This window comes from Macrobrachium rosenbergii, chromosome 5 (genome assembly GCF_040412425.1).
Source record: "Macrobrachium rosenbergii isolate ZJJX-2024 chromosome 5, ASM4041242v1, whole genome shotgun sequence".
Classification (NCBI taxonomy): domain Eukaryota; kingdom Metazoa; phylum Arthropoda; class Malacostraca; order Decapoda; family Palaemonidae; genus Macrobrachium; species Macrobrachium rosenbergii.
Genome location: NC_089745.1, coordinates 10783763 through 10798154, shown reverse-complemented (window position 1 = coordinate 10798154; position 14392 = coordinate 10783763). Strand labels below are relative to the sequence as shown.

At 36.8% G+C, this 14392-nt stretch overlaps 1 protein-coding gene across 1 annotated transcript in view; it reads left to right on the top strand.

Annotated features, from left to right (window-relative positions):
• The window catches only part of Pglym78 (phosphoglyceromutase 78), a 150922-nt gene that overhangs the window by 100408 nt on the left and 36122 nt on the right, over positions 1-14392 (top strand). The window contains exon 3 of the mRNA XM_067103570.1: positions 8379-8435. The gene's annotated coding sequence lies outside the window, so the exon portion shown is untranslated. The remainder of the gene's footprint in view (positions 1-8378; positions 8436-14392) is intronic.

The following is a 14392-nucleotide window of genomic DNA, read 5'->3' as shown; positions in this document are numbered from 1 at the left end:
GTCTACACTTGTATATTAATGCAGTCACACACACTGACTTCCCTATGAGTTAGTAACTAGTTACTAATAATTAGTTGCGAGGCTTAACAATCAGCATTAGTTCGCAATCAGTGGAACAATGCCTTCATAATACTATTATGTAATTTTTTTTTATGCTAGTGATGCTATTTTTTTTTTTTTTATAGTCACGCGCACAGTAATTTCCCCATGAGTAACTAGCTATAAGGTGTATATAGCACCACTACCTCACAGTCACAGTTATTGGAAAAATGTGTTTGATTTAGTTTTGTTTTATTATTTTTATATGCTGTTTACACACACACACACACACACACACACTGACTTGCCTATCACTGGTACTAGTTACAAGTTGCAACTAGCTGCAAGCAGCACTAATTCACTACCAGAATGATCGAAAACTGTCTGATATAGTTTTGTTTTAGTAAATGTATTGCATGCTAGCAGTCAGTCACATAGTGTTTCCCTGTGAAGTACTAGTTCCTATCAACACTACCTCATAGTGACATACTCTCACTAATTGAAAATTTTGTCTGCTCCACATAACATAATACAATCTAAACTTAATAAACTAAGTAAAAAACCATGCATTTCTTTTTACCCTTCCTGATGCTGCATTATGGGTAAGGGGTACGTGACCAGTGGCTGAAAGACTTCGAGGGGTACATAAGATTAAAAAGGTTGAGAACCCCTGGTACTATAACATGACCAAGATAGAAAATTATAAAATTTTCAGCGGTAGGTGCTTCGAGAATTGCCACACTTACCCTTACTTTTAGAGAATTTTATAAACAGTCTCATGCAAAGGCACCCCCTTTATTTTTCATTTTTGACTACATATTAGTGGTGATTGGGTATGCAGACATTTCAAGATCGTTAGCTATTATTAAAACTATGCACCATCACGAGAAAATTCTACGGGAGATTCACTGCTCGCTTCTTAGAGGAGGCTCATGTCACCCATATCGCAGATAGCAAAGCCCTGCCCACACCTCTCCCACGCCATCTATCGCACGCTTTTTTAAGTAATCTTCTCCTCCTCCATGCAAACAATTATCATGAGATTTCCACCACGCTTCGCCGACCTATTTCTTCCCATTCTTTCCTATGGACTATCTGAACGTTTTTAACATTATCAGCTCTTATGTCACATGTACTACGTAGTGTTCGTCTATATAGTATGAATAGGTATGTTTATATACACTGCACACAGCTCAAAAATATACATACACACATATAAGCTATACACTTTACCCCATATTTTAAATAACTCTCTCTCTCTCTCTCTCTCTCTCTCTCTCTCTCTCTCTCTCTCTCTCTCTCTCTCTCTCTCTCTCTCTCTCTTATATCAAGATCGTCAATTCCAATGACTGGACAGTAATATCAGTATTGTCTTACAATGAGAAATATTACGAAAATGTTGATTTTTCAGTTTACGTAAAAAAGTAAATAATCTAGTATTATTATAACTGTGATCTAGAATTAGAGCAATACCCTGTCTTTTATATTATGCATACGTGAATATTGATTTTGTACGCGTTCGAATACTAAGATAACTTTCTAGATTAACTAACAAGATTGAAAAATGAAACGAAGCGGTCGTAGATAATGCGTGTGGCAGTGATGACGTCACGACTAGATGGCCTGGGAAAAAAGGTAGGCATATGTATTTTTTTCTCACCTCATCGACAATTTTATGGACCGCCATCTAAACCCAGTTTATGACTGACGCGTATGCTACTTGTAATCGTAGTCGTATGTAAATTAAGCACTTATTTTGATTTCAGATTTTACGGAAGTTGTTTTATTACACAGATGGAACAAATTTGTATAAATGATGCATTTAATGAAGATCTTATACACGAGTTTTTTTTTTTTTTTCTACTGAAAACAGATACTCGTTATTTAACAAAGAGGTTTTGTATACTGGAAAGGAGTTTTTGGGCGACGCGTTTTATTAAAAAGTTTTGAGTGACGTGTTTTTCCTAGACGAAAACGTAAACAAACCATTTTTCCTAATGATGGGAAAATGGCGGGTTGGCCCCAGAGACGAACAAGATCTGGAAGTGATTCATATCTTTTATTGTATTTGGTTTAATAAAATCTTTTCAGATTCACCATAAAGATGTTGTCAAAGTGAGGCCCCATGGTTGTGAATTTTTTAATTGTCTTTATATTTAATGATGGTGAGAGAGAGAGAGAGAGAGAGAGAGAGAGAGAGAGAGAGAGAGAGAGAGAGAGAGGATTGTTGAGGGGAAGAATCTCTTCATTTTTAAGTTTCTCAAGTTTCTTTGCTTTAAACATTATACATACGACCTTATAGATGGCTACTTTTATTTCGTTTTTATTTTAATGACGGGGTTGGGGAGAAAGTTCGTGGACTATTGGGATGGGAATTGTTGAGGGAAAAAATGGCTTCATTTTTAAGCTTCTCTGCCCTAAACATTATACTTACCACCTTATAGATGGCTACTTTTATTTCGTTCTAGAAAACAAAAGCAAAAGATACTGTCTTTGGTTTTTGTTTTGAATTCAAGAATGTTGCGTCATCCTTTTCAAACACCTGGAACACCTGCTTTTTGCAAGGGGGCTGGGCTGAATGGAGGGGGCGTGTTTTTGGGGGTGGGGTTGGTTGTAGCAGGTATAGCACGATGGTACCTAATTAATCTGAAGTAAACACCGTTACTAAGAGAGCACCCACAATGCAATTTATAAATCAAGACTTGGAGGAAACGTTGTTTTCTATGGAATTATAAATCAAGGCCTGAAAGTATTAATATGTAGAGATTCAGTGAATGTCTTCTGAAATATAAGATGTTACTTTATTTTCTTTTTTTATTCTAAGTAATTTTCAGTCAAAAATACAATCCCGGTGCCTATGACCAAAACCTTCGTTCTACAAGAGTAAATAAACGAGTCAATAGCATCATTCCGCCCCCCTCGCCTACCCTTTGTTGTAGTACCCCCTTCCTTTCCCTTTCCCAGAATCCGACCACCTCCGCCCCACCCCACCCCACCCCTGGCTACCCAAACGTCTTGTAGCCAAAAGCATGCCTGACCCCTCTGAATGACGAAAGACCTGTAGAAACCCTCCCATTGGCGACTGGATGACAACCCTTTGACCTCGCTGCGCTGTTTCTCCTGTTCGGTTACTGCCCACGCGTTCGTAAGTGGTCGACTGAAGTCACAATTTGTTAGCAAAGTTTTATTGGCCGATTCATTTGCGTTCTGGTCAGTGAGGGACTGTTAACCGCGAGAGAGATGTTCTTTCCTGTAGGTGGATGCCGGTTAAAAGGGACGGTCTAGTTCCCCTGAATCATTTATAATGGTTATAATGATGATGATGATGATGATGATAATAATAATAATAAAGAGTAGAGCAAGATGAGCATATAAGAATAGTGCTAAAAACAGTTTTATTCTTATGATGAAAAGGATGATAATGAAAATTTAAAAGTAAAGGCATTGCAGAACTCAAAAATCAGTGCGATAGCTCTGTCACATACTAATGATTTTATTTTCCATTTCATTTCTGTACTTGTTTCTCATAGAATCATAAAAGCTCTCTCTCTCTCTCTCTCTCTCTCTCTCTCTCTCTCTCTCTCTCTCTCTCTCTCTCTCTCTCTCTCATTGCTCTGTATCATAATACACTGGAAATTTTGAATCTCTGCCAATGTTGTCAAATATGCTCAATCTCGGACTGATTTTTAGACATATTGATTTTAAAGATTTACAGACGTATAGTTCTATTTGTGAAATGCAAATCAGATATTTATGATAATATTCTAATAACATCAGAATAGCCATTACATTTTTCTCGCTCGAGATATATATATATATATATATATATATATATATATATATATATATATATATATATATATATATATATATATATATATATATATGTATATGTATATATATATATCACCTATCCGGATGGAACTCGCTCTCTCAGTATTTTAAGTTAAGCGTAATTAGCAGCTTAATCTCTTGTTTTTATTTGTCTTCCCGTCTCGTCAGTAGCAACAGTATTTTTGCCATAAGACTTCCGTCGAAATGTTTAGCCACCGAGATTTTGGCATGATGCAGAAATTATAGGTTACGTTTCGTCCCATGTGGCACCTTATTCATGTCTATTTTCAGGTCGTATTATGACTGCTTTTCTGCCATCTGTCTAACTTTTTCATAATTACCGTTTCGGTACCATGTATAGTCACGTTCCATATTTGATCGAATATGGTTTTTACTTTATTCATAGTAATCACGATCATAAACTCGATGGCAGGTGAAAGCTGTAATTTTAAGACAGGTGCGAAATTTGCAAAAGGGCGGACGGGAAGGTCTGGAGGAGTCCCCAAGGGCGAGTCCCTAGCCATGAGAAACCCGAAGGCGGATTTGGAAGAGTATTAAATCGCAGCCTCGTATTAATCCCAAAGAAATCGTTCATTTTTCTTTAATCCTCTCAAATACTTGTCGATTTTAGGGGTGACCTTTGAAGTCCCTTTTAAATATCCGTTAGTTTGGTTATTATTATTATCAATCCTCATTTTCATCCCGCGCCTTCTTCTTAACTTTCTAGTGTGGATTCCGGTATACAAAACTAATCATCTTGGGCTCTGATTTTTTATTGATTCAGGGGCTGTCTTGAACTTAGTAGAAATTAGTCTTGTCATTTAAAAGTAGAAGTTAGTCTTGTCATTTAATTTGTGTTATTTATATAATTAAATCTTACGGTATAGGATATCGCGCGATTTAGTGTAAAGTCTTAATAAGTCTCCTTCAAGCGACATATAAGAATTGTGCAGGGTATTCCTTTATTTATTACAGCGATTATCTGTGTCTCTAGATTTTTTTTTTTCAACATATGAACGGGTAAGTAAACTGCCTCGAAACTGCTCCTGATCTGATTGCCGCTTCGTGCAATAAATAGGTAGTAATTTATTATTTTAATTTTAATAATTTTGATAAATAATTTGTTTCTCTCTCTCTCTCTCTCTCTCTCTCTCTCTCTCTCTCTCTCTCTCTCTCTGTATGCGTGTGTGTGTGTGTGTGTGTTTAGCAATCCTCATTTACTTAGAGTTTAATTTTTTTGTTTTGTTTTAATATAAACTATATACATCCAAAAACGTATTTCCGGCGTATATGCTATCGTGATTGCGATGCCAGATTAAGAAAAAAATAAATTTATCAATCACGCTATAGTAATATCAATCACGCTATCGTAAAGTCAAACCTATCTCCTGTTTTGTCTTTATACCTATCAATATTTTCGTTTACCATAATAAACTTACACAATCTTTTTCGTGTCATTGCAACTTATTTCAAAAAATAATTTTATCAGATTTATATTGCATTAAGTGATCTCAGTGAATAAATTGTGGGGCTTAATAGACTTCTCTTTCTTCCTCTGTTTTTCCTGACTTATAAACTCTCTTTTCAGCTCTTTTCCTAGTTTTCTTCCGATCTGGGCTGGAAAGGACAGTGGGTTGATACATCCACGTTATTATTCTTATCGCAATGTATCTTTGACCAACTGCAATTTTACGCGTTACGGCTACGTCTTGAGATTGTGCTGTTAGTCCGTTGCCTGTTTAACCATGGCTGCGACCCACCATGGTCTAGTAAATGCCAATTACCCAGCTCACTGGTTATCTTAACAGAGGAAAATGTTTTTTGTTCAGGAAGCGGGCATATGTTGACAACGGTAGCAGTGAATTAGATACCTAGTAGTTAGTCGACAGTAGTGGGATGTAATCAGGGTGGAAGAGGGAATGGGGCTAGCAACCTCATCCCAGAAGACTTGCATAGATTCAGAGGACTAACACATTCTGGATCCATCTTTGGTACCTCAGTGTATAGATACACACATCTATTTATTTCTCTGAATTTTTAGATATATGTGTATACATATAAATATATATGTGTGTGTTTGAGCTTGTTATTTTCTTTTCATATGCTGTTGCACTTTCAGATGTTGAAAACGGAAAACCATTTATTCCATGATCCGTTTTAGAATATCCTAACTACTCATAAGAAAGCAAACCCATTTTACTTGGCTGGAGCAACAGTTCTCTACCTCCTGTTCGCAAGGGGACTGTCAAAGGACACTTCACAAAAATATCAGTTCCATTACTGTGTAGTTCACTTAAATATTGTGATGCAAATTGATTTTGATGTTCATGTCGAAGTGCATACTATATATATAGCAAGGCTAAATAATGAATTAAAATCGCATCACGCTTCTATAACAGTTTAGCATCAATTTATAATTAATCTATATTCAGTACTAGGTTAAAGGGTATCCGTGATTAACTCAGGAAGGAGTACTTTGTGAAGAAAAATGGCTTCTCAAAAAACGTATTTAGTGTCATAAATACCAGAAATGTGAGGGAAAATGACCCCCTGAAAAATTGTCCCCGTCCCTTAGCACTACTTGTGTTTACGACAGCCAGTATCGTCTTTCCATAAACAGATATCAAAGGCCAGGCAATTAGCATGTAGTATGCTAATCTTTTTTCAAAAGGTGGCATGCAGGTGGACTATGACTTCGAAGTTCTTTGTGAACCAGAGCTGTCATATGATTGGCTTGTTTGATCTGCCGCCTACCAATGTTTGAGTGATTCTTTTTAATTTGTAAAGGAGAGAGAGAGAGAGAGAGAGAGAATTTCTTTCAGAGACCATTTTATAGACACCGCTGGTTAAACAGAAGGTTTTATAGGCGGATGTTAGATAAACAACTATAATAATAGAACGTTCAATAATAAGATTTCAAATTCTGTAGGCGAGAAAACTTAGCTTGAAGAGGCGATTTCTGCCTAACCTGCGGCATCTGGAAAATTATTGCTGAAAGGAATTCTCTCTCTCTCTCTCTCTCTCTCTCTCTCTCTCTCTCTCTCTCTCTCTCTCTCTCTCTCTCTCTCTTGTATCATTTACCAGTTATGATCTTAATCCTTCCATGATTGTAGATTTTACTCTTAATGTCCTGTGCTAAAAAGAATTTAGTAGTTTTACTTTCCTTAAATGGAATTGGTTGCAGAAGGCTGTAGCGACATCGAGAAGTCAGAATAACTGAGCACAGACAAGCAGTTTGCCCCTTCTGTGTTTAATAATTCGAAAATTTAAGTTGGAAATAAATTAACAAAAGTTTACGGATAAAAGCGTTTTGAAATTGTAAAGAATTGAACCTTATCACGGCTACAGTTTGAGTTTATGTTGGTGTCCGTAAGTAATGCGACAATATATATAAATGTCATAAAGTTCTTTTTCATAAGTAAAGAAAATAAGGTGTGTTTTAGGCTCTAGAATTTTATTATGAATTAGTTACATCTCTTACACTGCAAATTATACATGCAAAAACTCAAACGAATTTATGGAAATTCAGAATTATACAAAAATCAGTTTATGTAAAAAGACAGCAACTAGGAAGTTTAACGAATGTTGGTCGTGTTGTTGGAATCATAACTATTTTTCTGACAGATCTCAGTTAGTATGGCAGGATTTCAAGGAATACGTCATATATGAATAATTCTTTAATTAAACTTCATGTTGTCTGTTTTTGTCCGTCTGTGTTATGTTCAGTAAATATTGAATTTCTCAGATGGATCCAGACGCAGATCGAAGTGTTTATTCAAGTTTTGCATTTCGCTGAATTTCGGTGAAAATTCGTGGAGATGTAGAATAGGGACAAACGATAAATGCATTATATTTCGAGATGCAATAGACGCCGAGTCAGGATATATTTCACTGAATTCAAAGTTAACGTGATTCGAAGATGGATCTGAATTTGGGTCCGAATGAAAATCCAGGATTTTTCATTTCCATTAGACTCTTGAAAGGGGTAGATTGTCAGATGCGTAACTGATTACCACCATGTAGCATTACACTTTTTTTTGTTGTCTTGGATTTAAGAATAGTACTTTTTTATTTTAAAATGATGAATTCCTTTACCATTGACACAGGGCTCCCCCAAAAATGGAAGACTGCAGTGTCTGCAAAAGTACAAAGCTGAGAAAAATGGTAGATACTGCCGTTTTCCCTTGCCTTACTACTGATTTTGCAGATACTGCAAATGGGACCCCCTAAATAAAGCACTGAAGAATCATTTGAAACTGCACTAACTTGTTATTAGCGTCTCACGAGCTCAGTAGGTGGCATATCTCAATTTCGAAAATTTTGCAGATACTGAAGTTTTCCATTTTAGGGCAGAGGGCATTCTCTAATTTTATCAGTATTCCGGGAGGTTTGTTCATTTAACCTATAATTTTAGGTGGAATTTCTAACTTAACTCATGTAAAAGATGCCTCTCAGTGCAGTTCATCCTTAGGGTATATTTAATTTGGGAAATTCTCTTTCTGCAGAAAACCGAGGTCAGAAGAAGAAGATTGGCGTCGCCAAATGTTGTCAGTCCACTTTGGGTGAGTTAATGGAGATTGTTTCCCCGCATTTTGACTCCTATTGTTATGATGGTATTATTTCTTATGCATTAGTAATAATAATAACAAAAGTAGTAGTAGTAGAATTAGTAGTAGTAGTAGCAGCAGTAGTAGTAGTAGTAGTAGCAGTAGCAGTAGTAGTATTAATAAGAGCGACTAGACTGCAGTGCTTTGTACTTACTGTAAATAAATGTTAATAAATAATTGCTTTCTTTTTTTGAACAATAAATTTTCTTACTCTGGCTTACTCCAAAAAGAGTAATATCAGTACCCGTAAAGATGAAGAGAGACCAATTCAGGGTTGATAGGTAGAAACTCTGGGAACAGTGGAAAGAAGGAAGCTCTTAGTCACCCATATTCAGAAATGAAAAGTAGAAACAAGTCCAAAAGAGTAGTAGCAGTAATCAAGTAGGATGAGAGAGAGAGAGAGAGAGAGAGAGAGAGAGAGAGAGAGCTCTTATGTCAATTCAGGGGTTGATAGGCAGAAACTCTGGGAACAGTGGAAAAGAAGGCTCTTAGTCACCATATTCAGAAAATGAAAAGTAGAAACAAGTCCAAAAAGAGTAGTAGCAGTAATCAAGATGAAGAGAGAGAGAGAGAGAGAGAGCTCTTATGTCCAATTCAGGGTTGATAGGTAGAAACTCTGGGAACAGTGGAAAGAAGGAAGCTCTTAGTCACCCATATTCAGAAATGAAAAGTAGAAACAAGTCCAAAAAGAGTAGTAGCAATCGTAATGAAGGGATGAAGAGAGAGAGAGAGAGAGAGAGAGGAAGAGAGCTTATGTCCAATTCAGGGTTGATATAGAAACCCTGGGAACAGTGGAAAGAAGCAAGCTCTTAGTCATTCATATTCAGAAATGAAAAGTAGAAACAAGTCCAAAAAGAGTAGTAGCAGTAATCGTAAGGATGAAGAGAGAGAGAGAGAGAGAGAGAGAGAGAGAGAGAGAGAGAGAGAGAGAGAGAGAGAGAGAGAGAGAGAGAGAGAGCTCTATGTCAATTGGGGTTGATAGGTGGAAACTCTGGGAACAAAGTGAAAGAAAACTCTTAGTCACCCATATTCAGAAAATGAAAAGTAGAAACAAGTCCAAAAGAGTAGTAGCAGTAATCGTAAGGATGAAGAGAGAGAGAGAGAGAGAGAGAGAGAGAGAGCTCTTATGTCCAATTCAGGGTTGATAGGTAGAAACCCTGGGAACAGTGGAAAGAAGGAAGCTCTTAGTCACCCATATTCAGAAATGAAAGCAGAAACAAGTCCAAAAAGAGTAGTAGCAGTAATCGTGAAGAGAGAGAGAGAGAGAGAGAGAGAGAGAGAGAGAGAGAGAGAGAGAGAGAGAGAGCTTATGTCCAATTCAGGTTGATAGTAGAAACCCTGGGAACAGTGGAAAGAAGGCTCTTAGTCACTCTATTCAGAAATAGAAAAGTCTTCAAAAAAGAAGTAGCAAATCGTAAGGATGAAGAGAGAGAGAGAATCGTAGAGAGATGAGAGAGAGAGAGAGAGAGGAGAGAGAGAGAGAGCTAACATGGCCAATTCAGGGGTTGATAGGTAGAAAACCCTGGGAACAGTGAAGAAGGAAGCTCTTAGTCACCCATATTCCAGAAATGAAAAGTAGAAACAGGTCCAAAAGTAAGTAGCAGTAATCGTAAGGATGGGAGAGAGAGAGAGAGAGAGAGAGAGAGAGAGAGAGAGAGAGAGAAGAGAGTCCTATGTCCAATTCAGGGTTGATAGGTAGAAACTCTAGGAACAGTGGAAAGAAACTAAAATTAGTCACCCATATCAGAAATGAAAAGTAGAAACAAGTCCAAAAGAGTAGTAGCAGTAATCGTAAGGATGGAGAGAGAGAGAGAGAGAGAGAGAGAGAGAGAGAGAGAGAGAGAGAGAGAGAGAGAGAGAGAGCCTTGATCCAATTCAGGGTTGATATAGAAACTCTGGGAACAGTGGAAAGAAGCAAGCTCTTAGTCACCTTATTCAGAAATGAAAAGTAGAAACAAGTCCAAAAGAGTAGTAGTAATCGTAAGGAATCAGAGAGAGAGAGAGAGAGAGAGAGAGAGAGAGAGAGAGAGAGAGAGAGAGAGAGAGCTCTTATGTCCAATTCAGGGTTGATAGGTAGAAACTCTGGGAACAGTGGAAAGAAGCAAGCTCTTAGTCACCCATATTCAGAAATGAAAAGTAGAAACAAGTCCAAAAAGAGTAGTAGCAGTAATCGTAAGGATGGAGAGAGAGAGAGAGAGAGAGAGAGAGAGAGAGAGAGAGAGAGAGAGCTTATGTCCAATTCAGGGTTGATAGGTAGAACTCTGGAACAGTGGAAAGAAGCAAGCTCTTAGTCACCCATATTCAGAAATGAAAAGTAGAAACAAGTCCAAAAAGAGTAGTAGCAGTAATCGTAAGGATGGAGAGAGAGAGAGAGAGAGAGAGAGAGAGAGAGAGAGAGAGAGAGAGAGAGAGAGAGAGAGAGAGAGCTCTTATGTCCAATTCAGTGTTGATAGGTAGAAACTCTAGGAACAGTGGAAAGAAGCAAGCTCTTAGTCACCCATATTCAGAAATGAAGAGTAGAAACAAGTCCAAAAAGAGTAGTAGCAGTAAGGACGAAGACAGACAGACAGAGAGAGAGAGAGCTCTTACGTCCAATTCAGTGTTGATAGGTAGAAACTCTAGGAACAGTGGAAAGAAGCAAGCTCTTAGTCATTCATATTCAGAAATGGAAAGCAGAAACAAGTGGGTGATGAATATGGAGCGCAAGATGGAGCGATGGGTCACACCACCGACTAAAATGAGCATTCGGAAGAGATTCATCTCCATCTCCAAGGTCCTATTGACCTATGACCTTGTCCATTTCTATCTCGCTGACCACTTGTTCTCGCTTTCTCTTTCGGTTTCCATTTCATGTCGTTCAACTTTCTCTTGTTCTTTTTCTTCTATTTGTTGCGTTACTTTGCTGTTCCTTTTTTCATCTTTTCATTAATTTCAATTGATTATTCATCAATCTTCATTTCAATCAATCTTTCTATCTCTCCTCATCATCTTCGTCCAAGTTAATGAGTTTTTCTTTTTCTTACCGATATTGCATTGCAATCCTTCTCTACGCTTTTTAGTGTGATTAAATCCATTCATATGTACTGTTTATATAATTTTCCTATGAATACACTGTATATATACACATACATATATGTATGTATATATACATGTATATATACATACATATATATATGTATATATATACATATATATATATGTATATATATGTATGTATATATATTTTATATACATTTATGTTTGCATCTATATATATATGTATGTATGTATGGACACGTATATGTATGTTTGTATATGTGTATGTATGTATATATATGTACGTGCGTGTGTATGGTCTAAAAGTAAAAAAAAAAATATAATCTGCCTAACAGACAACAAAATTAAGACGCCTCACCCTTCTGGTGGTTAAGCCCACCGTGCGAAGCACTGAAACAGCTTCGGCGGAGAGAGATCCCCTTCCAAGGGCTAGTTGTTTATAGGCACACTCGAATTTCAGGTTACCGTATCGTACCTTGCGGGGGACGGATTTTGTTTAGGCCGCCAGCCAGTGCTGTTTCCCTGTGGTGAAACGTTTTATAAAGACTGCATATCACTCCCATTTGCTTTCTTTCTCGTCTTATTTATCTTTGTTTTTGAATTAAGTGTTCTCTCTCTCTCTCTCTCTCTCTCTCTCTCTCTCTCTCTCTCTCTCTAGCGCTATATGCGCACGTGCTTTATGTTTCCTTTCTCGTCTTATTTATCTTTGTTTTTGAATTAAGTGTTTCTCTCTCTCTCTTTCTTTATATATATATATATATATATATATATATATATATATATATATATATATATATATATATATATATTATTATATATTATATATATATATTATATATATATATATATAAATATATACTGTATATATATATATATATATATATATATATATATATATATATATATATATATATATATATATACTGTATATGCAACGAGTGTTTTTTGTTATTATAAATATAAATAGGCTTATCGTTGTATCTTGTAACAAGGAAGAGATTTGAACGAGACATCAAATAATTATCTCTTAGGATAAAGTCTTTGGAACCTGAAGTCCTTTCGTATCAAATACAGAGAACGAACAGGTATGGACTCGCTTTCGAGTGGGGGATATATCCGGGAACTTATCATTGGCTGGGGTTGACAAAGGCTCCCAAAAACATTTAACGTCGAAGTAGACTTAGCACTTTCGGAGCGCCCTTCGCAGCGAAGACCTTTATGGCGCCGATACCCAGTTGCTTGGGGATTTCGAAAGAGCAGATACTAGAGAAATGTGGAAGACAGGGCTTCTCTTGCCACGAGAGAAAAAGAGTTTTTATTTGATTTGTTTCGAGTAAAAGAGTGGAGTCAATTTTATCGCCTCCACTTCGACTACACACCTTTGCATATTTGCAGTTATCTATATCCGGCCTTTTGCGCTTTTATTTTTTATGATTTTATGGACTAATTTAGCAAAACGCCGCACTGAAATCTATATTTCAGGTTATTGTTATAACAAATGCTTGGCACAGACTCATAGAAGACACTAGGATTTGTCACTATATACTGAATAAACACGTCAACGGCTAGGCATATTCGTGTATACGTGTCCATGATCACAGACAGACTTGATACATCTGCTAGCATATATTAGTATAGATAAGTGTGTGTGTGTATGTTTGAGTGAAATGCTGAGCCCAGTCTTCATTACTGAAGCGAAGCACAGTGGAAAAGGTTGAGATTAGTGCCGATGCAAAAGTAATTGTTAGTTTAGGTGAGTTTTGATATGGTTTGGTCAAGTAGGGAGAACGGGAGAGGATAGGCTAGAAAGTCTCAGGACGAAAAGATGAGAGAGACGTAGAAAGCCCTGGACTGGTGGAGTTGCAGATATTCCAAAGAAGGGAGAGAGCGCATCTAAGATAGAAGTGGCCGCAACATTATGCATAGAAAAGGTAGGATAGAAACATTGCATCTAAGCCTTCTGTGTTTGTAATTATATTCATTGCTAAATCCAGTTAATCTTGAGATCGTTCCTGGGCTGAGGAAAGTGATTGTAGCCGGTTTCTTAAAAAAAAAAAAAACCATTGAGCTTCTGTTGGCCTATGCAGATTATTATATATATCTAGAAGTTAGTTCACTGTGGTTGGTTGCAGCTAGATCTGAGAAAGGGATAAGGTTAGTAACTTTATCCGAAAATATTTACAAATTTTTTGGAAGGGTTAACTTGTCCTACAGACACACCTCTGTAAGGGGAAAAGGCATATCGTGAAGCATTCACACACACACACACACACACATATGTATATATATGTGTATATATATATATATATATATATATATATATATATATATATATATATATATATATATATATATATATATAGGTAGATAGATAGACAGATTAGTTCATAATGTTGTTGACAGGTCCATCTATCAGCAATAAAGGCTTGAAATAGAATAAGTCTTATAAGCAACCAAAATTCTAGTGAAAGCCATCTCAGTTTCTTTATCAGACCTCAGTAACTATGAACACGAAACGAATGGACACTACCTTTGATATTTACAGATAAAATTCTAAAGGCAGAGAGAAAGAGAAAGAGCGATGACTGCCGCCTACGATGAGTAACAGAACGGGAAAAATTGGTAACAATAAAGAGAAAAGAAATATCATAGATTTATTATGGCCACCTATCAAAAATGCTGCTGAAGAAAGGTATTGGTTACAGAGCATGCCACTTGAAGCATGGTTTACTGTCATGGCCTACCATCCAGTCTGGTTTTGTTTGAGACTGAATCTAATTTTGCGGCTTTAGTTTGTTGGGTTAGTCCAGAGGGCCACATATGGCCACAGAGGCCAAAAAAAGGGGCAAAATATTTAGGTTAAAGCATGTCAGAAA